Below are 25,363 nucleotides of genomic sequence, written 5' to 3' on the forward strand. Positions count from 1 at the left end.
AGCTTCCAGTAATGACTCTCTGACATAAACAGTAAGGGAGAAATATTACAGTTACTGAAGGAGTTACGAGGACAAGCATGCATTTTCATGAGTGGTCTCTTTGAATGGCAGCAAGTACTCAAGCAGGCAGCTTTCCCTGCCAGTTAAGCTGGCCAAAGAAAGCTCTCTTCCCCTGAAAGACAATTAAAATGAGTTAAATGAATTAAAAAGGCCCTGCACAGCTAAAACACGGTCAGAGGTTAGAAACAGTTGTACCTGGATTTATGAAAATCATGCGGCTGCCAAGCCTCAGAAATTGTGTGTAACGAGGGAGCCATTCAAGTAGTAACCAAACAGCTTTGTAAAATTGAAGGCAATATACATAATTCTTAATTTCTAGGAGATGGTTTTGTCAGCAGTTGTGCCATCTTAGGACTTGGGTAATATACTGATTCCTAAAATTTGATTTTTATCAGGTGCCTTTCCTAGGGAGAAATAGAGCTTAAAAATGTATTAATAAACTAGGAACAGCAGATAAACGAGATGCCCTTCAGATTGTTATATTATTATGGTAGAGGACATGTCATCAGCTGGTTACACATGCCCATCATTCCTATTTTTTTCAGAAGCACCAAATTATAGTAAAGAGAGGGAGAGAGAGAGAATTATGTTGCACCAAAACATGAAAATGTAAAAGCCCTCCCTCCAGCTCCTTTGTGCAAGATATTCACCTGCAACCGGTTACTGAGCTTGGCTGGTTTTGCAGGAGCAAAAGGTCTGCAGTAATTACACAGATATTTTGGTATTAATCTTGCACCAGAAATCCCAGAACGCTACAGTATACTTTTTTACCCATTACATACACAAAGTCTATCAGAAAGCATTTGTCTCCCCACTCTTTATTCACTTTCAAAGGGTTAAACAGCCTATTTACAGGGCTGTCAGCAATCTGTATCCCAAATCATGAAAAAGTCTGGCCTAGTTTTGTTCAGCATGGAGACTTGTCTTCTTGGCCTGTTGTTGTTACCATCATGTAATATCCATGACAATCGTGTTGTGCTTTTTAGGGGCTCTGTAGTGCTAAATCTGAGGGGCCATTTTAAGCCAGTAAAGGGCTTTATTTATGTGGATTTGAAAGAGTCTTGTGAAGGGCCTTCCACTCAAAATCCTCTTCAGCAGGTCATCCTGGTTTCAAAAGGATTTAGATGCAGAGGCAGTGATCAGTACTTCTATCACGTTCTAATAGACTGACATGAGCATTTGTGCCTGAAAGACAGGGGGAAAAAAGTGATGCAGATTTGCCCTAAATTGGACTGATGCACAAAGCAGGGAGCGCAATTGACTGACGAGGTAACCCCTGGCACCCTTCTTTTACACTTCTAACCGGTGCCGCACAAAGCCGGAGCCGTGGGAAGCTGCACGGGAGCAAAGCATATCCATTTTCATGGACCATATGGAAATTTTGTTTTGTGTACAGAGAAAGTGTCTGATAACAGTGACCTTAACTGCCATATGTGTATGGTGAATAGTAAACAGAGCAAACCACTCAGCTCTCTGACCCTTAGCATATGGACATCTCTACCAAAGGAGAGTTTTCACAGCACATCCACTTTCACTGTCATCTCACTGGTAACCCAGGGGATTTCACTAGATTTGTTAATGAATTGCTCTATTGACTTATATCTGAGCTTGCCTCATTAGAGTAGAAGAACAAAATTTTTATCTATGTTTTCGTGAAGGGGACCAGAATGCCCCTCCTTTGTTAAGAGGTGGGTAATCTGTAGGGCTGTCATCTGTTTTGAACTAATTTATTGTGTCAGTTTAAGAAGGCTCTTCAGTGTTCATTGATGCTCAAGCTCCACTCCAAGCCTCTTTAAATCAATTTTTTCCTTGTGAGTGGAATGTTTTTTAGGCCCCTGCTTGGTTTACAAATAGCTGAACATGTTGTTACCCTGGTGCTGGCTAGCTTTAGAGTGCCAAATACAAGCAAACTCAGTGAGCCTCCATAGCACCACCTGTCATGAAATGGCTTTCAAAGCAGCTACAAGCCTTGTACAACCTTGTACCATTCACCTTCCCCACCCACCATCACTCAAACAACAGCTCTTCATAAACTTGCCTGTACTGAACCCAGGCGAGAGGGGTTCAAGAAGTGAAGGTGGGCAGAGATGACAAACATTCATAATTTCAGCACGCTGCCATTAGTGATGGGCCATTGCTTTAGGATTTCCAGCATCTGAAATACTGACTGGCTCCTGATTCTTATGCTGTGATAGGCATCAATTAGCATCCTATTAAATAGTGCTCCAATAGAGAACACATTATGCCTAATGGCCAATGTGGAATCAGGAGGAATTAGTAAAATAGGGTTCAATAAAATGCAAACCATAAAGATAAGCTGCTGAAGATCGGATCTGACTTTTTGTCTCTATGTTCAAAGAAATAAATGACCACTGCAATAAACTTTTTTCTGCCCCTCCCGTTACCACCCTGCGTGCACAGCATGCCACAGGATGCTGGCAGGAGTGGGCACTGGGGCTGAGAGTGCTGGACTGTGCCCCTTGGAGACAAAGCAGAACCTGAACATCACGTGATTTTTCATATCCATGCAAAATGCACAGTTTTTATGGCCCTTTTTAAGATCTTGATGAACTGGGGAGGCCCTGTGTGTCCAAAAGTGACCTGATGCATGAGGAAGTGATGTGAACTACTCTTAGCTGCTTTCTGCAGTAAAGCAAGCTCTGTCACACTTCTCTCTGCTCTCCTGCAGTGTGGAGGGGAAAACACGTTTTACTGAATAGGGGTCAAAATCTGCAATCCCCATTTAAGCAGAAATCCCGTTGAGGTTTCAACAGCATCTTTCCCTCAATTTCACCACCAGCAGTCACCTTTGGGATTCTGCCACCCAAAGCAGGTGTGCCAGAGCAAAGCAGTCTCTTGATTCCAGCTTCTGCAGACTAGTCATACCTGTCCATTTACCACATATTTTACCTTTCAGAAGTAGTTTGCTCACATTATTTTGAAGCTGTGTGTGAGGCTCTGGCTGTGCCAGGCCTGGAGCACAGTGTAGTGCTCCAGACAAACAGCACAGAGAGCCCCACTGAAGATCTTCAAAGCATCAAGGCCACAAAAAGGCTTGATCTGATCTGCACTTAAGGACTCAACCCCAGCTCCTTCCTCTGCAGATGCTGCTCTCCGAGTTGCCATGGAGTCATTGGCTCACTTGGAATCAACTGTCTGCACAAATGACTCATCTTGCTACCAAAAATCTATCTGTAGAGATTGTTATTAAGAATCCAATATTAATCAAGCCATGGTATTGGAGTTGTCATAGTTATTTCCTGCTCTGATCCCAGCAAGTAACGATGTTGTATTATTTCAAATATCACGGTAAAAGAAGTGTGGGTAAATATTAATTTTTTCACGGGAAAAAATTATGTTGCACCTCAATAAATACTGAGGTGTGAAAAGCAATCTGGGAGTATAAGGGAACTGAAAAAACTAATATTTTTCAAGGATCACTCGTTTGCTCATTGGCATGGCTGCCAAATATCTGTACTGCTTTCACTGGGTAAATCCTGCATTTTACAATAGTACTGGAATATGCAAACATTTGGTGTACAGAGTATTGCCATAGAGACTTCTATGGCTGCAAAGATTCATTACATTTTTAAAACAAAAAAATGCACAAGCAAAATGCTTACATTACCTTTCAATGCATAGTTTTCAAATCTTGTTTTATATGAGAATAAGTTTAAAGCCATTTGGATTGTTTATGTTTACTTAATCTAAGACTCTTTAGGCTAAATATATCAAAGGAAATTCAAGTAAGTAAGTCCCAGTTGCCAGTGCATGAAGAGATGATGCTATCAGTATAAATAAATAAATGACAGTCACTTATAGTGAAACTGTTGGGCTACAGGTTGCTAATTCTAAGCCTGAAATTTTAAGGGATTAAAAAAAACCCAGAAAGTTAATTTTGGCTACATTTTTGTGCTGCTTGCCCCATTCTGGAGTTTTCTGCTTTTAAAAATTTTGAACCTGCTCATTTTTCACATTTTTTTTTCTTTAAACCAGACTTTCTTAAAAAACAGGAAACCCCACCAAGAAACCTTTACCCCCCAGGCACCTCAGCTTCATTTTCAAATTGGAGTTCATATTTGATTTTAGCTGTAAGTGAAAATAAGTGTATTGCATTCTCCTTTCATTTGCAAAGACAAAGCAATCCTGCAGATTAGATTGGCACAAGAAACAATTCCCTCCCATTTTAGAAGATCCTGGAGACTGAAAAAATCAGGATGGGTGCTGATTGTTCCAGCTTTAACACAGGTGTGTGGGAAACCTTATAGCAAAGCTGCCCTCAGCACACCCGACTCGAGGCAGGGCTGTTGCCCCCCTTTCTGAGCACTGTATTTACAGGCTAACACAGGGAAGGGTACAGTTAAATTAAAAGAAAAAAAAAACAACCCAAAGAGAGAAACACCAAAACATTTGACACCTTACAAAAAAATTTAAAAGTTGCAATAGAAATAGGACAGATATATAACTTTGGAAATTCATGACTTACTGTCTTTGCAGAGCAAACAGGTACAACAGAGCTCAAAAAGGCTGGGATAAAGCAGAAGTATGTAACATACTTCAATGGGCTAATTATATATTAATTGAAAATTTCAAATCTGGCTTCATAATGTAGAGATGTCTGAGACACGTGATAGTTACCACAGAAATTGCTGTAATAATTACATGAAATTATGACTAATTACTAATTACTAGTATATACAGGGTGTTTCACCTTATCAGATGGTATAGTCACACACACAGGAGCAGACATAACATGCAGTAAATACAGGAATCAAGATTCCATGCCACACATTCCTCTTCCTGTTGACTGTTATGGATCTGAGAAACAGATCTAAAGGGATCCTTTAATTAATACAAATAATTGATTGGCAGATCAGAAATAATGACAACTACTTAACTGCCTTTTGCTAAACCTGTGGAGAAGTTCTGCTGCTTGTTTTTGTTTCACTCTGGAATGATTTGAGCTATTTGCCATTCCAGGAGAGCAATGTCTTTCTAGAGAGGCAGCATTAAATGTATGCATCAAAACCTTACTGCTCAGAACTCCATCTAACCCTTTTTTTTTTTTTTTTTAATAGAGGTAAGGATAAAACAAAAATCTCTGCATATCTCATTCCCCCTTGAAAATGTCTCACTAGCAAAGATATTCAATGAGTAGGAAAAGGAGGAGTGAAATAAAACCTTTTTATCAACTTTGTTGCTATAAATAGAAGCAAAGGACCATTGATAAAGCAATTATCATACTTTCACACTGCACCCCCTAATTCCTCTAGAGAGCATTCAGGATTGTAAGATCACATGTGGAGGTGCAAGCAAGCAGAGGACTTTTCATGCTCTTTGCCTCGTGATGTTATTTCCATAAGAAAAAGCTGGAAGTTGAAACTGTGACAACTTGCACTGACCCATGGGAATGCAAACATCTATCTCCTGATAACGCCGAGATAATGCACGTCACCACCGCAGCCAGCATGAGGACACTTGTCTTCACTCATTTTATATCCACTCCATCACATTCCTGGCCACACTTCCGTATCTGTGCTTTCAACACACTCCATGCATTCCTCCAGTGAAGTGCACAACTCACTTGTTCAAACAGAACTGGGCAGCACAATTACACTTTCCTCGCCGCAGCTGAACAAAACCCAAAAGCTCCTTAAAATGGCTATTCTGGAAGGTCAGTATTTCACAGCCCATTACGGGAGCAGCCTTCCTTTTTCCGTTCATAAGGAGTTCGGCTGTAGCCTCGAGCTAGTCTCTCCTTCTACAAGACAGAAACACAGTGTTACACTCAGTCTGTGAAATCTGGAAACCACTCAGGAGAAAAGCACACATGCAAGACTTCTTGTTTGCCATCCATTATTCTATTGATAATTTCTCCATTGTGCTGAAACCGTAAGCTTATACTGCATCCTATTTGACAAATTAGCTCAGTTTCTAACATCAGAAATAAGAACAGAACTCTTATTTTTAGAATTCTTTGACTTTTTTTTTTCTGGATAAAGCCCCACGGCAAAAATGATGTGCCATTAATGTTTTGAGGATATTTCAGGGAAGATGGAAAAAATTATGAACAAAAGAAAGAAATACTATGAAGAAAATTTGTGTTTTGTCTTCTGCCTGTTCCAAAAGTGCAGGGGAAAGAGAAGGGGCAAAACCCAAACTGAAAATATTTCCTTTTGCAAAAAATATTTTTTTGAACATTTCCTTAACTGTCAAATAAAAACATTGACAGTCATGTGAAAAATAAAACACTTCCCTCACTGAATTTTGTTTCAGAAAATATCTAGGAGGTTCTGACTGCATTTAACTCTTTAAAATCAAAATACAGTTGAGTTTGATCAAATTTAATGCTGGGATCAATTAATTTGTAGTGGATTATATTGGTTGCTTTCAGCACTAAAATTATAGTCATCAAAAGTGCATTACCTTTCAGGTGTTTACCAGTGAGGCCAAGGTAACTGGTATTACCTGTTGGACTCCAGTGCAGCACAGGGGAGCTTCTCCTGTATCTGATGTTACCTCAAGGGAAGAGTCATTTGTCTCTGTTTCCATCTCAGATGTCTTCTCACCCTTCCCTGGAGATGACACATTGAATTAAACCATTTTTCTGGTGATTAGGAATCCAACCTAAAGTCCACTGGATTCATGAGTGTGGATTTCAGTGGGTGTCAGATGTGACCTGGATTTCTTGGCTGAGGCCACAGTCTCTGCTTTAGGTTGCTGATTTTTTCTTCTCCTCTGGGTCTGCTTACCAGTGTGTTTCCAGAGGGGATAGAGAGTTCACAGTTTTGACAATGATGTCATTAATCTTACATCTTTTTAGTATAAATTTTCTTTGAAGATCCTCACCCCACTGCCAGTTTTCTGGTATTTGTCACTTGTGTTATGGTTTCTAGGTAGTGGTGTACATAGCACAGTGAATTCATCTGATATTCGTCTTGAGAGGCAAGCAGCATGATTTTTTACCTACCTAGAGGTGGTAGAATGGATGAACACCATGAGCCTCAGGATACACATTTTAACTGGAAACATTAAGATTTGAATTTAAAAATGAGCAATTTTTCAGTTAAATCTTTACCAGATGTGATGTTGTGGCACGTGCCAAATTCCTTGAAAAGCAAGGAAAACAACACCTGAAGTTTAACACCAGTCACAGAAAGGAGCATATTCAAAGATCTGAAGGTTTGGATTTTTTTTTAATTACTTATATTTTTAGGGTACAACTTGTGGGTGCTGTTCAAAAGACTGTGAGTTTTTATGCACAATTGAATACAGTGACCAATTTTCCCAGAACAAATTACACTGTCAATTTACTGCTGCTGTTCTAAATAAAAGGTATTTTCCTTGCACACCAACTATAAAAGCTCAGTCACTCAAATTACACAGATTGATCTGCCTGTGGCGGAAATTACAAATTAAGCTTTATTTATCTGGGAGGGTGCTATGCATCTGTTCTAACCTCTTGGCAAATTACCACACAATCCAGTGTTTGCTAATAAGGTATTCACAAACTCTAAAACTGCAAATATAACCCTTTTTGCCTAAAATCCTTCAAACCTAGCCCTTAGAAATTAATCCTGGAAAACAGTTCTGCTATGTAACTCAAAGGTCAGCAAGATGGAGGAAGAACACACAGTGATTTTTGAGGGCAGTAAAAGAAGAGAGACCTTTAAATGAATAATAACAAATGAAGGACACTAGTTGACCGAATCTGCAGAAATAGGATGAAGAATGAAGAAGGAAGGGTGTGTTATTTGGGCTTATGGCTGAAAACTTCATTTTTATTTGTACCTGGAAATGTTTAGGCAGCTGTTGCACAATTTTAGAACTTTGAGAGCAGGCTGCAAGCAAGGCATACTCTGAAGAGACCACATGAGAAAGAAACTGCTCTGTCATTCGAGTTTCTAGATATTCTTCAGCCTTAGGTACAATGCCTTTCAGTAATTCAACTTAAAAGTTAATAAACCCATAAATAATTTTATAATGTCTCCTATATGAATTCAAAACATTGCAGAACCCATGAGCGATCACTTTTGCTACCATGGCTTTTGGTAAGATTCCTCAGTGTAGGGGGAACAGGAATTTCCTTTCTCTAGCTCCCCTCAGTTGCCTCTACCAAGTCAGCTTGCTGGAAACCTAGTTAGGTCTGGGATTGAAGCACAGCAAGGGGAAGAGCACCATCTGCACTCAGCTGCAGCACTCCTCCTCCCAAAAGGCAAGCTGGACCCATACAGTAAGTACACATGTTTTCAGAATATGAGACCTCCTGCCCTTGAGGCCATGGTCAGCAGGAGGGGTGACAAAGCAGAAGCCTGTGGTGCATGACAGCAGTCAGGGCAAATTAACCATTGCCCGCTCTATTCACAAAGAGAAAAGAATGGAGCCATTCAAGAGCAAATCCATCTGTCCCTGTGAGGGTTCACAAGAGTGTCAGAGAAACCTCACGGTCAACAGTCTCTAAGTGCTGGCACACAGGCATCCAGAGGAATCAGCATGGAAACTTGATGCTTTATCCACTGCCAGGGTGTCTTTTTCACAGCCTGTGTGCTTCCTGGCTGAGCAGCACTGGAACCTACCTGAAGGCTGAAGCTCTGTACAGTGCTACCTTTGCCAAAGACCAGAGGGGGAAAACAGAGGTAAGGCAAGAAAAGTGGCCATTTCCATCACAAAGTAAGGGTTTCCTGGACATGAAGGCAACAACCACTCATTTAACAGACAGTTATCATATTTCCACACAACATGTACTGACAATATATGTAGGAAACATCATTAGAACACCTTTATTAGGGACCTAGCCAATATCTTTGTCTTTAGATTAATATGTTTGTGTTATTGGACTGTCTAAAGAGGTCTATAAACTACACACTTAAATATAAGCCAGTTTAATACATGCTGCTTTAGTTATGATCACTGGAGAACTCACAAAATATGGATCACAGGTAACTGCAAGCATTGATGTCCTCCCATATTTGCAGAATGTGGACAAACTTCTGTGGAGCTTGCTCTACCTCATGCATCTCAACAGAGACTAAGTCGCATGCTGGAGATAATGTGTCAACTGTCAACATTGAGTTATAGCTCATCAAGGCATAGAAGATTATGAACACAGATTATGAATATCTGTACAGCTGCTGGGAATACTAATCTCAGCACATCTAAGGAGTGAGTCCATAACTTTCTCCCCTTTCCTTTTCCAATTCTCTTTCTCAGTTTAGGAAAAACCAAGTCTAAAAAACCTAGGAGAATGCAACAGTCCTCTGACCTCCTTCTGCACGAGTAATTTCCAAAAGGTCTAGGAGAATTTATGCCATTCCCTGAGTGGAAGACATCAGTCTCTCTTCATAGACCTCATGTCCATTCAAACAGCCTTGAGTGAAGTTCAAGCCTGAGAAATTCTAGGCATGTATGATGCCAGCTTTGGCAGCCTACGTGAGAGCTCCATCTCATCCATGCAACCTGGAAGGTTCTGACAGAGAGGCAAACTAAATACTGAAGGTATGATTCGGGACACTAACAGAGAATTTCTGTTAGTCCTTCCCTAGGTTTATTTGGAACTGTTCTCTTTCTTTGTATTTCCAGCAAACCCACTGGTTTAGCAGTAGTAGCTAATCCATTCAGTCAAAACACTCTTTTTGTGGAGCAGCACAAGAAGGTCCCAAAGATAGACAGACCATGTGCACAGCCAGGCCTCTCCCTCCAGTCCATAAGAAATGACAAAATCTCACTGTGAGGACAGGGCTTGTGCAAGGGTCACCCATTATCTAGAAGAAACACTTAAATCTCACCAACTTCCAGAAGGGATGAGGTTTCACATCAGATGGAATAAAGATTGCCAAGGAAAAAAAATGCCAGATGCTCACCCCAAGCTGGCTGCTTTATACTTGCTCTTGAGTATGCGTCACATTTTTCACCATTAAATGGAAAGAGCTATTTTAAAAATACCAAATAATAAGAACATAAAGGTGTATAACAATCATAAAATAATATATTTTTTCTAATGTTTCAGCTGTCTGAAGATTAGTTTTCTGGTGTGAAAGAGATAACTATATATCTTCTGATTTTATTGGCTGCAGATTACACTAATTATCATAAAAAATTACTACCACTAATAAAAATTCTATTATAAGTTACTTATAGTAATCTCTAGGGTACTATACTTAGCTTAGAAAAGATCGTAATTACACTGCATTACAGGGAGAATTTGTTTCCTGAAGCAGCTTTAACACTGTCTGTTTCTTTTAACACTTTAAAGTTGTTAGTTTTTTTTTTTTCCTCTTTCCCTTTTCAGGTCAAATGTTGCCTGTTATTTTCACTGTGCAGGATGTGATTTTATCCCAGAATAATGATCCATCTCTGTTGCAAGTGACGCAAATGAAGTTTTAAAATCACAAATATCTGGGTGGGTTTCACCTCCCGAGGGGTTTAGCATGTCTCAATGGAAGGATACATAAAAGGGAAGACCTAACACTCTCCGCCCAAAGGGAAACACATTCTGGATAAAATTGCTGGAAGCCAGTGGGTGTTCACGAAAAATACAATGTTCGGATTTTATTTGACAAGACAACAATTGTTATTTTCCCTTTTAGATACTTCGCATTTTACCATCTGTGAGGTTGATGACTCCTAAATGACCTTAAATCATACTGCTGTTAATGGCAGTGGTTACAGGCAAATGTGGAATTCTGTGTGCTACCTGCCTTGGACTGAACATCAAATTAAATAGCTTTACTTTGATAGCTGACACTGTAGTAAATAACCTCAAAGTCCAACTAATTAAAACAAAATTGAAACAGTGGCCATTTCTTTTAGAAAGGGTTTCAATGCTTCAATAGCAGGGCTAATCAACATCTTAATTAACAGTCATATAAAATGAAATAGCCCATTTGAGTTGCTTTAAAATAGACAACTTATTTATGCAAAGACTAGTGGCATATTAATTGCTAACACTAAGAAAAAAATACGCCTTTGAGCTTTACAGCTTCCTTTGCAGCCAAGTATTTGAGAACTAAATTGTGGAAAAAGCATATTACAGTAGTTAATTTTATGACAGACATGAACCAGAAGCAGAAGTGGATATGGGAAAGTTTTGTGGCGTGTTTCAGTTTTCTAGTTGTTTCTTTTATTCCAAATGAGATTAATTAATCAAAGTAGCTTGGTAATACTCCAATTCTATTTGAAGTTAAATATCCAGGGTTTAGTCTTGAGAGACACTGACCAAACTGGCTGTGATCCAATAGAACAGTTAACTCCAAGCACAGGCATCTTCCCACTGGAGCTGGCCAACTCAGGAGCCTTTGGCTCAGGAGAGCTCAGGACCCTGCAGGACTGACCCTTCTCCTCCCTGATCCTGCAGCGTGCACAGGCACTCCACACTGACCCAGGCAAACAATCAAAGGGCCACTCCTTTGAGTAAGCATTTCCAGGATCAGGTCCCAAATGACTCATCTCCAATTAGTCTATGCCAGGTTGTGTCTTTAAATAGCTTTCATTTACTAATGTGTGTGAGGGAGGAGCAGCAGAGAGGAATTACATTTCCTTTCCTAATTACTTTACTTTTGTTGACATCTTGGAATAAGTTTTTACTTTCAGAGGAGAAGAGTTGATTTACACTACAGAAAGAGCACAGCAAGCATGAGAAAATTATTTGCCCTTCCTCCTGCCAGGCATCCATTTCCTTTTCACTGCTGCTAACAATGCGCTAACTATTTATGCATTTGTCAAAGGATCCCAACATAAGAAAACTATATTTAAATCACTTCACTACAAAGTGAAAACACAAGGTAATGATTCAGACTCTATTTAAGTAATGATAATATTTGTACAGACTGCCTGGCGAGCATGCTAGTAGGTGGAAGGAGCTCAGTACAGTCCTAAAGGGTCAGCACAAGAAAATTGAAATAGCATTTAATTTTCTTCTTTAAAAAATAGATTTTCATTTCAGACCTGGAAATGTGCACCATAATGTCTCATTTCCTTGATTAAAGCCTGATTTCACTGCATTTTTCAATGAAGCTGAAAATGAGGCAGGTTTGTTAGCAGGAGATTCATTAGACTGTGCAAGTGCCCAAGACAAAATTTTATTTGTCTACATCAATGAGTTACTTTGCTTATTTTGCAGGTTTTGCCCACTCAGTCACCAGCTAGAACTAATGGGAAGCCAGATTGTCCTGCCCAGCCCAGCCCAGAATTTAAGGACAAAAGGATGTGGGAAACAAACTGGTGCTCTCCACATTGGGAGTGTGTTGAGACTGAAGTGCATTGACAAGGTAAAAGGCAACATGCTGTACCTGCTCTACAAAGGACATCAACCCCTCTGCTGTCAGTCTGGCTCTTCTCAGCAGCTGTGGATGTGCATAATCTCACACTCATAACTTAGAAATCAAATATGGAGCCCAAACATTACCACAATTTATCTAAAGCCTAGTCATATACTAATCAAAGGCACTGCAGAAAATTGTACTTTTCATTGAATTCTTAAACACAAGAACAAATGGAAAAAAGTACTGATACTTTTTTAGACACTAAAAAACCCTATTTTGTTTTAAGGACAGATTTGCAAACTGTTTCAGAAGGCCCATACACTTCTGTTTTCAAACTGAGTAGCTAAAAAGAGTCTGTAGTATCTGTTGTACACTCAGGTTGTCTAAAAGTCTGACCCTCTAAAATCCAGATGTTTTGCAGCAGTTGACAACTGTAGATAAAAATACACATGTGCCAAACTTGATATCTTCCTAAGATTTGCAGAGTTAAAGGCACAATCAATTTTCTATTTATCCACCCATACTATAAACAAATATTTGACCACATTGCAGATTATAAGTGCCACACATAATTTTGTCACAAAATTCACAATAATTTCCAATTCAGTAAGGGATGAGACGGAAGCTGCTAAAATGGCTTCATGCTTTCCTCTCTTCTGCCCAGCTTGGCATGTCCTTGCACATTGCATGACATAGTAAAATAAGCCTGACAGAGTGGGATTCCACTCAGGCCCTGGGATATTGCAATTTATATGTACTGGGCACCATAGAACTGAAATTCCAACTGCTGAAGATCTCACATTGAAACACAATGCCTGTTAGCCATGAGAGAGGGGAATTGAGATTTAATTCCAAGTACATATAATGTACAGAATGTGAGATGTTGGCTGTCTTGCTAAGCAAATACAGAAGTCCTTGAATCACTGGGGATGGATAATGGCAGCACGATAAATTCTGTCCATCTTGGAGGGTATAGGGAGAATCTAAAAAAAATCAGAAATCATCTCGCCAAAAACTGTAAAACCAACAAAACAAGCAGATTACTGAGGAAAATCACTCAACCACACAGACACATCTAAATGACAACACTAAAAACATTGGCAGAGAACCATTCCAATAGCTCCTGTTTGTATCCTCTGTTCCCTTTCTTTTTTTCTGTTTTCTTTGTTGCAATTATTTAATTACCTTTTTCCATCTTCCTTGTGACCTTTGATTTTCCTTCCCAACTTCCACAAGGCACCCAGACACTGAAACTGTTCAGCTAAATAATAGCAGGAGGGTAACGCTGGTGGGCAAGAAACGTAATAGAAATCAGAATAACTTTATTAGCTCCAAATCTGAGCTCGAAAATGAATTCATATTTTTCTTTTCTTGGTATAAACACTCAAAGCCTTAAGTATCTTATGGGGTTTAAACAATAACTGGAAGACTATGAACTAGCAGCAATTCTATTAAAGCTTTGCCCTAAAGGAAAATTAGGACTTATACTCTTTCTTTTCTAGGGAAATAGAGCACTTCAATACTATGTGTGCTTTTCATTTAATGCATATGTCAATATGCTTTAAAAACATTATTTCTAGCATCGAAAGCTCTGCCCAGGCAAGGGTATTTTGGTTAGCTACATACCTGGCTTATGTGAAAGCTTTTAACCCTGGTCCATACCTAGGTACTGGTAGGAAAATTACATTCACCTGACCGAAGAGAGGCAGCAGATGAAACATATGGATGGTTTAAAACATTGTTCATTTTCCAGCAGATCAAATGCTACATGACCTAATGCAATGGTCTGCCATAAACAACCTAACATGAAAGAAGTGGTGAGAAGAGAAGTAGTTTTCCTGTTCTCTTGGGAAAAAAAATACACATATATCAAAATCCAAAAATGCTAAAAATATCTTATTGAGGCAAGTACCGACTCTTTGATGGAATATTAATTCCTTCAGCTTAGTTTAGTTTCCTCTAAGTATTTTGTAGTCAGCAGTACAATGCTACTCACATCATGTGAAAACTCATCCTGTTTCAGAAAAATTACACAAGGATTTTACATTACCCTTTTTTTTACCTGCAGTAAATCAAGACAGTGATATAAACACAAAAGACAAAAAGAGGTTCCTACCCTCCAACACAATGCTTTTTCTTACTTCAATCCAGCTATGACATGAAACCATTGTGCACTGTATTTCTAAATTTTGAAATGCGAATTTCCTCAAACCCTGTGAGTCAGGGGAAGAGAGTTGCAGAAGAGGTTTTCCTCAAGAACAGGTTCCCAGGTAAGTGCTTGCAGGGCTTGTACAGGCTGCTGGGGAGTGTAGCTGCAGTGGCAGGCTTTGAACTCCTGCAGAACATTTCATATCTCATTGCATCTTCGGATGCAATTTCATTAACTTCAGAACAAATCTGTAGAAATCTAGCTAATCTCGCAATACTAACAGGGCCTTTGTTTTGATTGCTGATTAAAAGATATTGTATCTGATCCCAGTGTGAATGAGGAAATCTTTTTTAAGAGATCCTCTGCTGTGCATGGAAATGCAAGGCAAGGTGGGACCCATCCCAGTTTTGGTGGTACTGAGATCCTCCCAGCTGCTTTCCACCTTACACAAAGCAAACAAATCAGCTCCCAAGGAGTGGAATGTTTCCCAAGGCCTGTTTTCAGTAGTGCTCATCAGTTTGAAGGGGCTTCCTCTGTAAGTGAGGAGCAGCCTGTCCCTCTGCACCCGCCCCCCTAGGGTCACTGGGCATGTGCCACTTGTCTCCCAACAACCGACTTAATGTGCAACTTGGGCTTAGTTCAAGTTTTGCACCCTTCAGCTTTGTTCACTTCTAACCAATTCTTGTATTAAATGGCCAAAGCAAAGATCTCAAACTTTATTTACCATGTAACCTGTCACTGTGATGAAAAAACCTAAAGCCTTTTTCAACTTTCAAGGAAGAGACAAGACTTGTTTAGTTTTCCCTGGCAGTTACTTCTGCTTTGCAAACCCCATTCAAATGTAGACAGTTACTTTTGAACAGTGAGAGAAGCTGTTAAATTGAGATTATGGTAAACAGCAGATTTCTTTAGTTGGTGAAGAAATTATTTCATGAAGACACAAGAGAATTAAGCAGAGTTTCATGTCACTTACTGTATGTGCTGATCAGAGAGTGAATGATGAGTTTCTTGCTGTGGACAGCTGCTCTGTGGAATACTGTGCAGACTTCAGGTGAAAGAAAAAGAAATTCATGCTTTAAAATGGAAAAAAAACCCTCCAAACAACTTCTTAGCCCTTTTGTGCGAAAAATAAACAGATCTTTCTTGCCAGATTTATTATTCTATTTACATGTTGCCTGGATGTGTCTAAGAATATTTTGAATTTTTTTTTCTTCTGTGTCTCATTTCACTATTACTCTGACAGCTTGCTTCTGTCAAAGAGAAAAGACTCTTGCTCTTTATTATATTCACCAATGCTGAGATCTAGGACTTTTTTAGTCTGAAGGGAATGCCACTTTTGTTGATAAGATCTACATAATTTTAGCTATATTGGATACCAAGTTATGAGTAGGCAGAAGAGATGTTAAACATTACTGCTATACTGTAAAAGATGGAGCAAGCAGGTGTTCCCCACAAACTAGGCTTTATTTTGTAATTCTAACTAGAGAGCAGCTATAGCTTCTTTATGTTAGTTGATAGGTATACTTAATAGACAAAAAGGCAAATGCTATACATCAGATCTTCCCTGTACCCCTAAAAATTGTTAAGAGGGCCAAACTTTTATCAAAACAGCTGACATTCTAATGGGGCAACACCTCCTGCAGAGCTGGGACCAAACTTGTGTCATGTAGGCAACCTCTAGCTCGAAAGAAGAGGAGCACATGGCCTCCAAACGATGCCTGGGGACTAACGAGAAACAGACTGAAATCTTCCCTTCAACCATAAATGCAGAGCTGTCAATTTTTCTTCTCTCCATAGCAGGGGATGAATGGCCAGGGCTCTGCTGCCATTGACTCCCTCTGTTGGCTGTATCCATGTCCTCGGGCTCCTGGCTTTCAGATGGCATGCACATATGCTATTCAGAGCAGCACAGACTGTCATCTCCTTATCTAGTGTGTTATGTGACTAGTGAAGTGCCACATGGTTGAACACCAGGAAACATATTGCTTGCTTTCACTATCAATGACCTAGAGGGAAGAATATGCGAGAGAGGAAATTTGCGCTGTGATAAACTGGGGCTGGGATTGGGAAGCAGGTCTAAACAATGGAAGAGCTTGACAAAAAAATTATAAATTGACTACTAACTTCAAAGATGAAATGCTTGGCCTGTACAAAATGGGGTGCTGCTTATTTAGCAGGAATAAAACATTAATGGATAGGGCTAGTGCAGCAACGCAGTCAGAAAGCAGAATATGAACTTTTCACTGGAAGTGAATGACTTTCAACTTGCCAAAAACTCTTAGCAAAGCCTGTGATTTCTCCTTTACTTTCTGCATTATAATGCAGATGATCAAATTTCTAGCAATGAAGTTCAAGCTAGTTTCCATTCCTAGGCAGGCAAGACATTTGTGGAGAGCTAAATCCTTCAGGACTGTGTGTCCTCATTACTACTCAAGATGGCAATTCAGCAAATTGCTTCGGCTTTATGAGGTAGGAAACAGCTTTGGGCACACACCACCTGCCTTCAGGTATAGGTGCAAGGCAAAATCACAAGGAAAAATAAATGACTTCTGTGCCCAAAAGTACTAATTTAAATGCACCCATTGCATCAGGGCTGTCTAAGAACCCCCACTGCAGTGACACTGCTAAATGTAGTAAGTTAATACAGTCAAATAATATTGGGACCTAAATTTTTGTTATATTAGAACACTTGCATCTCTATTTTGCATGCAGCCACTTACCTTAAGGAGTAAATTCCACTGGAAAAAACATGCATAGAGGATATTCCAACCCCAAATTATCCAGTCTAAGCTCACTGGTTTTACTGAGGAAAAAAGGAACAATTTAGGGACTTGAAAAGAATTTTGGTTAAAATAGAAGAATATGAGCCTTCATCTGTAGAAAGGCTTTTTTATCTATATAATAAAAGGTACTAGCAGAACATCATATCCAAATGCTGAAGCTACTTGAACTTTCTAATATCCTCTGTAAAGTACTTATTAGACACATTGCTATATAGCTATGTCCTCAAAACAATTTGATGGGCTGTATCTAAAACTTACATCTTACCAAAAGATAAGATTAGGTTATCTGAGCCTATATCATGCATTCAGGTTTTTTTTCATTCTCTTTTAGTTCTTAATTTGGAGTCAAATTAGCCCATATTCAAAACTAATTGATACTGAAATTCAAAACTATCTGATACTGAACTGGATTTAAACCAGGTTTCAGCACTGTTCTGATTTGTGGCCACTGCTTTTAAGAAATCGTGTTTAAGATAATTCAGATTAAAAACAATTTAAGTCCATTTTCATGATTTTCCTTGCTATTGAAATTCCTTATGAAATATAAAATATTTGTGCTCCAATTTTTTCTTTATACTGATAAAAGAAGTAAAGGTGATTTTAAACAAAGGAAGATAAGCATCTTCCTTTGCCAGTGATGTGGTTTCATTTTTCCCAAAGTACCTTTCTTCTTCTTTGTTAAAATGGTGTCTTCTAGGCATGTATTGTAGCATACTAATAAAAAATAAATTTCAAGTTGAGGCTGATTAAAACTGAAAGTAAGATTCAATCTGACATGTTATTTTGATTGGGTTTTCAGAGTTCACATGGTTCTAGTTCTAATTTATGTTATGTGTGTTATATATCTCCTTGGTTGAACAATTACATTATTCTAAACAATTATCTTGCTATGATACACATAATGTGTGGCTCCTGAGCATAAAGTTCTTTAATGATGGCAGACTGTAAAGTGGTACAGTTCACTTTTAAAAGGTCATGCATCTTTTTTCAGTAGATTAACATTTTATCTTTTAATGGTGTTAAGAAAAGGTCAAAGATTCTAACAGATGGAATATGGAAAGCTTCTATTGGAGAAGATCAATGTGTTAAGCATCAATCTAAGTCCAGAAACACAACCATTTAATGATGGTTGCTCTTGTTTTATTTTAAATTACCACTGTATTGACTGTTTGAATGCTGAAATTACGTTTTCATATTTAAAAGAAACAGACCATTACCATCTGACACAGATATCTATGTTTGTGTTGTATTTTCAAGAATACTTCTTCATTGTACAAAACAAGAAAAGTTCCGTTCCTTAAATAATTAGCTTACCCCTAGGTTAATGGCCTGTCACTTTGACATCCAAATAAAAGCAGCAGAATGATCCCAACAGCAACATGGAAGATAATCTTATATTGCATTGACTGGCTAAGTTTGCAACAACTTAAATGGATATATGCTCTCAAGTCAAGTCTCTTGTGTAACATGATGTTGAACTGTTAATGTAGGTGATAAAAAATTATGATGATATTTTTCAAGGACATGTTGAGGTACTGGATCTTTTCAAGAATATTTTATTATTATTATATTCTATTATTCTATTACCTGGATTTAAAAGAACAAAATCTAAGCATTTCTGTTGCCCCAATAACTTCAGACCTCAAGGGAACAAAGTGCTGTGTCTTTTCAGGAGACTAAGCTCTTCTGAGCTGCTACATGCCTCTGTCTACTTTTATAAAATAACTGGTATGACAGAGTAACATGATTGGTTTTCTGTGTGATAAAGTAAATACAAATATAAAAAAATAACAGCAGGGGGTCAAGCTGCTTTGTAGAAAGTTATCAGACAGCTCCTAAAGACTGTCAAGCTTAAGTGTCTGTAGCGTATATGTGCATTTCTAAAATATACTCGTATTTCAAGTTCCTATTATCCCCGTGAGCCAGGCCTGCTCACAACAAAAGGGTTTCCAGAAGGTAAAACTTGTGAAATTAGGGATTCTCCTCAGGTCTTTGGACATAACTGCTATTAACCATCAGGAAGTGAATTTGCACCCGAGTCTCCATCTTGGCTTATGAGTTCATACATTTCAGGAGCAAGTACAGCCTACAGATTTGACTTCAGTTGCTACACATCAGAACAAAATGGTGAGTGCTGTCGGTCACACAGCTCTTGCTGGCAGTGTTCTTCCTTCTTATGGAAATGCATAACAAGATTTTGATAAACTACTGATTGAGCTAAACCAGACTTACAAGAATAGCTGTATTTTCAGAAAAATTTACTGAGCAATATTAACTGAATATATTTAAACACAATCCATCCACACACACAAATCAATAAAATATTTGTTGCTCAGGCTATGATACCTACAGGGTTATTTAAAAGACAAGTTCAAAGAATAACTGATATTTTGTAGTTTAGCTTCGTGTTAGAGAGAAGCCTTAAAACTTTCAGTTTCTATTCTTTGACAAGTCAAGGGTACTTCCCCCCAGCCCCTTCCCAAGGATTTTTTGTAAATCTTACACTGCATAGATTTAGTCAGCTTCTGAGTGCTGGGACCTAGGAGGTAAGGTGCCCTTTACTCATATATATAAGCTAAATGTAGTTGCCTCTTATTCATCTTTTTCTCTCTATAACAATGAGATTTTGCTTTAATTTATAGTTATTTACTTTAGAATTGAATTGAATATACCAAGGGTTGAAGTGTTTATCAGCTTCACCATTAGTTAAGACAGTACTCTCTTAAAGACCCTAGTTCCAGTTCCCAGGGAAGAACAGAAATAAACTGAGGCCAACACAAATTAACTTTTTGGATTACTTGGGCAGAAAATTCCAAAGCTGCCAAGAGACCCCCTCTGCTGAAATGTCTTAGCACTGGGAAAAGAAGTGTTTATTTCAAACACCACAGCATGGCTTGTTGATAGCCGCTGTCTTTTCATTAAGACAACCTTTCAGAATTCAGTAACCATAATTCTATTTAAATTTTGACTGCCTCAAAGAAATAAAGCAACGTATTGGACTAATCAGGGAAGCTGCCATATCCCCAGTTATTTCTGTTCTACTGGATTTAAAATATAGCCCCACAATCTGCTCTGAAAAGGTGACAATTTCACAGCAAAAGATTGCAAAAGAGACCAGCAGAAATTGCTGGCAATCTGATCATCCAGTAGCCACTAGGCATTTAAGATAATAGCTAAACATTCTCTTTTAAGTAGCTCAAATATTCAAGAAAATCTTCTTGCTCCTTTGCTTGCTCTAACCACTTCCTTTTTTGATGGAACACAAGTCCAAGTCATTCTCATGCAAGCTTCAATGTCACTTTGAAACAGAGAGACAACTTCTCTCCTTGGATTAGACAAGCTAAAGCAATAAAGGCAGACACTGTGAACATGCTAAAACCAACACTCAGCCTTATGAACTCAGTAATTCCTTATGAACTCCCTTCATAGCTCAACATACTGACTGTGTAAAACAGCCAAAGGAGGAAGCCCTCAGCAACCCTGAGAATGGCCCAGTGGGGACAGACCAGAGTCACTGAAGGGCAGTTCTGTGTGCTAACAGACCACAACACTGAGGCAAAAAATTAGCTCCAAAAGTATGACAGCTAGCTGGGTAATACAAAGAAATTGACCCTCTGCTTTATTCTAAAAGAAATGGTAAATAATGAAAAAAGCAGAAATATTTTCCCACTACATCCAAATAGTAAGAGATTATGTTAATCCAAAAGAAGAGTTTACAAATGCAGAATGCCACAAAATAATCTACTGCAGCCACAAACTCTGAAGGTCACTATATGTAAAATATAAATGGTATGGAAGACTAAAAAAGTAATTGTCTACTCTGTTTCAAATTACAATTCTATTTTTTTTTTTGTCTGTGGTGTTTCCACATTCCTCAATATCTGAGAGACCAAAATGCTTCCTTTCCATGGCTACTCACCAGCAGTAGAGGCCAAATTATACTCCTGTAAACAGCTCTGGGATGCAGTTGTTCTCCCTGAATTTGCTAGTACTAAACACACAGAATCCTGGAAAGGAGTAAAAATGGATACATTTTTACATTAAATGGACCCTAACCTGCTTTCTCTCCTCTGTCTTTGCTCTGCAGAACTGGCAACACCAGAAGCAGTAAATACTTATGCTCTGTCACTTGAGTCAGCACATATAATTCTTCATACACGTAGGAACTAGCTCTGCTGCAGAAGAAAATACCATTTTTACAATAACTTTTCACAGTGGAACTGTGCCTTAAATCAAACAAGCAAGTACTGAGTCAGCTCAGTGGCAGAGCAACAAGAATTTGATCTGCTACGTGGCAAGCTTTGGTTTGGAGATCCTAAACAATTCTTCATCCTGGGCCCCAGGCTTGTAAATATGATAGAAGATGATGCAATGCATTCAGACTCTGGGGAGAAAAGGAACAGTCATACCACTCTTGAGAAACCCTTTGTGAAGAAAAATTTATTGTGTGCCCCCAGGTGCAAAGGCTATGGATGAAATGCAACTCAATAAAGACAAGTCAAGGTGTTTCAAGAGAGCTAATGAACATTTCAGTATTTGCACTTAGTCAGATAAAGCAGCTTTCCAGCTGAGTAAGGAGACAACAATAATGTGAGTATGATTTCTATGTGATAACAAATGCTCTCAGAAGTTTTTTTTTGAAGCTCCATATTTTGTTTTTGTCTGATACAAGGATGATCTTATTAATTAAATCTAATCAGCTGTCCACATTTATGCTCCCCTTTACCTTTTTTAATGTCCTTTTCGAGATGAGTTGTAATTCTTTTATGGGGGTCACCTGTCTTCTAAGCAGAGTAGTAGCTTAGTATTTTCTACAGATACAGAGCAGTCTTAGATACCCTTTACTTCTCATTCTATAAAATGGTAAAAAAGTCCATTGGGAGCTATTTTATAATTTATGTGTTCTGTTTGATTTTCTTGTCCGAGTGCAGCTGATGAGACATATAAAAGAAATACTTAACATCTTATTGCCCACAGACAGAATACCAACACGAGCACTAGGAATTCATAGCACCTGTGGAAAGAAGTCTTGCACATATGCCATGAGATGTAAGAGAATATTTTCAAGGAATGCCCATCACAGCACCTAGTCAAGCTTCTGAAAGGATTTTTCATAAACCATGCTGGCTTGATAATGAATTCTGATAGAGAACATGATGTTAATTCAGTTATTCCTCTCTTACTCCTGGATTTAAAAAAAAAAAAAAAAAAAAAATCTTTTTTAGCCTCTGAGTACTTCTGTGATCTGATTTCTTACACCCTGCAGGGGACAGCATTGGGTAAAGAAAAGTAGAAATCATATGATAAAGAAGCATTTGCTTCCAATTATCAAATTATGTTTTGTTAATTGAGATAACAATTTTTTTTTTTGGTAGGTTGGCACAAATCCTCTCTATCTCTTCACCCTTTAACTCTTCTGAATTATTAATCAAAATTATTTTGGTTACACAGTTCATTTTGCTATCAGTAGTGAGAAAGATTCCCAACAATTTGTAGTCACACCACCATTACTAATGAAGAAGAAATGCTGCATAGCATTGCTATAACTTAGGGCTTTCTTCTCATGACAGGCTGTGTAACACTGTTTTTCAGCAGCTATGCTGAATCCCTTCTATGGTGTCAACATAGATATCAGTTTGCAAGGGAAAAAATGCTTTTACGGTATCATCTTTCATTAAAATATATATATGTGTGTGTATGGACATGGACACACACACAGTCAATGTATTTCTCTCTGTAAAAGTGCATGTAAATGCAAGACAAAGTGTTTGTTTTTATTTCCCTCAGCCATTGTTGAAAAAAAAATAAAGATGTTTTCTCCCCCACAAATAAGCCTGTATTTAAAAGTGATCTTGCAAAAGGTAGCCTTGTTTATTTTGGACAGATGCAAAGAAGTATCTCTGAACTTCTGCCAGTGATCAAAGGAACTGATGATGTAGAACAGATTCATGGGCCATGTCCTATCAGCCTGCACTTTACCCATCATCCATCATCCAAACCCTAAGCCTTTTTCTGAGTGATGATTGCACCCTAAACACATAAAATTAATCACCACTCTATCCTGGCCAGGTGTCTTGCCTCCAGAAATTATCTCATTGCAGCAAAAGAACTGCTAGAATCTGATATCTGTACTGTAATTTAATTTAAAGAATACTGCACAGTAACAGTAAGATTGATTTACATATCTGAAAAGTTTCTAGTTTCACAAAGCCAATACAAATTCTTGGAGAAATATGTAATTGGAAAAAAAAATGGTTGATCATAATATCAGGGCATCTCAATATTTATTAATTTCTCGAATTTTCAGTTGATGCTTTCTACTCTAATCATAGCTTAACATTGGGTTTAAAATGCAGCTTGCAAAACTAGAAAGGCCAAGTATTTGAATCAGTATAAATTCAGTGTTGGACTCGTTTGTAAGCAAAACCATACCTCCAGGAGGCTGGACTTCAAATGAATATCATCTACTTTGCTTTTCAGAGATCTTCTTCATGTAAAGCATTTCTGTTTATCTATTTCTTTTTTCCTCTCATCAGAAAACAGAAGAGAAATGAACCAGCAGAAAAATAAACTATTTTATATATCACTACTTTTTGAAAAGACAATAGAGAAACTGTGGGTAATGAATAGGTCAAATACATTCTTTTTGTGAAATGCAGAATTAAAGACATGTAGGCCCTGATGTACTTCATCTGCTCTTCCACACACAAACTCATCTTTTCCCTCACAGAATACACACAGAAAGCCTGTATTTCACATAACTAGGAACAATTATAAGTACAAATGTGAAAATAATCTCCACATAATGATAAATGGCAATAACAGGCTACTTTCAATATGCATACTAACAAGAAGAGAAGAGTGGCTTCTTCACTACAAATATATGGCCTAACTCACAGGAAAATTCTGCTAGTGTTCTGCTTCACTTCTGGATTAACTCCAAATCCTAATAATTTGCTTTTAATTGAGAGCTTAGCTCCTATATTAAATTAACATAGGAAAACAAACGAGTCCCAAAGATGTATTATTAAAATAAAAATAACACAATATTCTAGTTTTAAACAAACCCCTTACTTGCTGTGAAACCAATAGGAAGAAAGCATCTGAAAAAGAAAGCTTCATAAATAGGAAAAATATTTAAATGAGCCATTAAATTACCTTAATTCAAACAACAATATTCCTGTAGATTTATCTATGATGATTCTTCATAATGTGGCTTTCCCTTACTGAGGGATCTGCATATTTGGGGTTTATGGTTTTTGCTCTATACTTTATTATAAATGTGCACATCTCACTGTCTTGTTGTTTATTATAATTACCAGAACCTAGTGCAAAACAAAAGGGAAAAGAGCATCTTTGTGGTCTGTTGTATGAGCATTAGCATACTTTTCCATCTTCTGTGTTGAGTGTTATTCAAAAATCCAATAGGTGTATTAAGCATGTGAAATCACATGTTCTTCCTACCTAAATCATGAAAGTAAGACTCCATAAGGCAGAATTACATAAAGATTTATGTGCACAGTCACACAATCCCCATGAAAATCAACTTGTGGTGGTACACAAATGAAGTAGCCTCGACAAAATAGTCTGACATTTTTAACAAATGTGTGTGTGTGTCTGTGTGTGTGTGTATGTGTGTGTGTGTGTGTGTGTGTATAAAACCAAAAGAAAGAAAATAGTAGAAAAAAGAAAACAAATTCTAGATAAAATAAATATCAAAAACTGAAAAGAAAATCCATTTCAGAACTAGGAAGAGGTGCAAATACAATCTTAATAGGTGACCTAATCTGCTCCCTTCTCCTGTAGGATTGTTCCACTCAGTATCGGGTACATAATATGTAAGTTAAAGTAAATAACAATTTTCTTCCTGCTTTTGCTGCCAAGAACACACAGTAGTATTACACAATTACCTTTTATTAACTTATTGAATTATAATACAAAGAAATATAGGTGTGACATTCCAGTTTCAGCTCAGACTGAGTTCACAAAGACAGGTACAGAAATCAATATTGCATCTGATAAGACTAGCAAAAAGCATTATTGCAAAATGCAGCTCAATGCTAGCAGTAGGATAATGCTCACACAGCTCTTCTATTCAATATGTTACTTTG

At 38.0% G+C, this 25,363-nt stretch overlaps 1 long non-coding RNA gene across 1 annotated transcript in view; it reads right to left on the bottom strand.

Annotated features, from left to right (window-relative positions):
• Positions 1-4,575: 4,575 nt before the first annotated feature.
• LOC127060054 (uncharacterized) overlaps positions 4,576-25,363 on the bottom strand; it is a 24,177-nt gene continuing 3,389 nt past the window's right edge. The window contains exons 3-7 of the long non-coding RNA XR_007778594.1: positions 17,190-17,263; positions 15,443-15,514; positions 13,506-13,605; positions 6,529-6,635; positions 4,576-5,821 (exon numbers count right to left, since the gene is read on the bottom strand). This is a non-coding gene — a long non-coding RNA (uncharacterized LOC127060054). The remainder of the gene's footprint in view (positions 5,822-6,528; positions 6,636-13,505; positions 13,606-15,442; positions 15,515-17,189; positions 17,264-25,363) is intronic.

Source organism: Serinus canaria, chromosome 11, assembly GCF_022539315.1.
Source record: "Serinus canaria isolate serCan28SL12 chromosome 11, serCan2020, whole genome shotgun sequence".
Lineage (NCBI taxonomy): Eukaryota > Metazoa > Chordata > Aves > Passeriformes > Fringillidae > Serinus > Serinus canaria.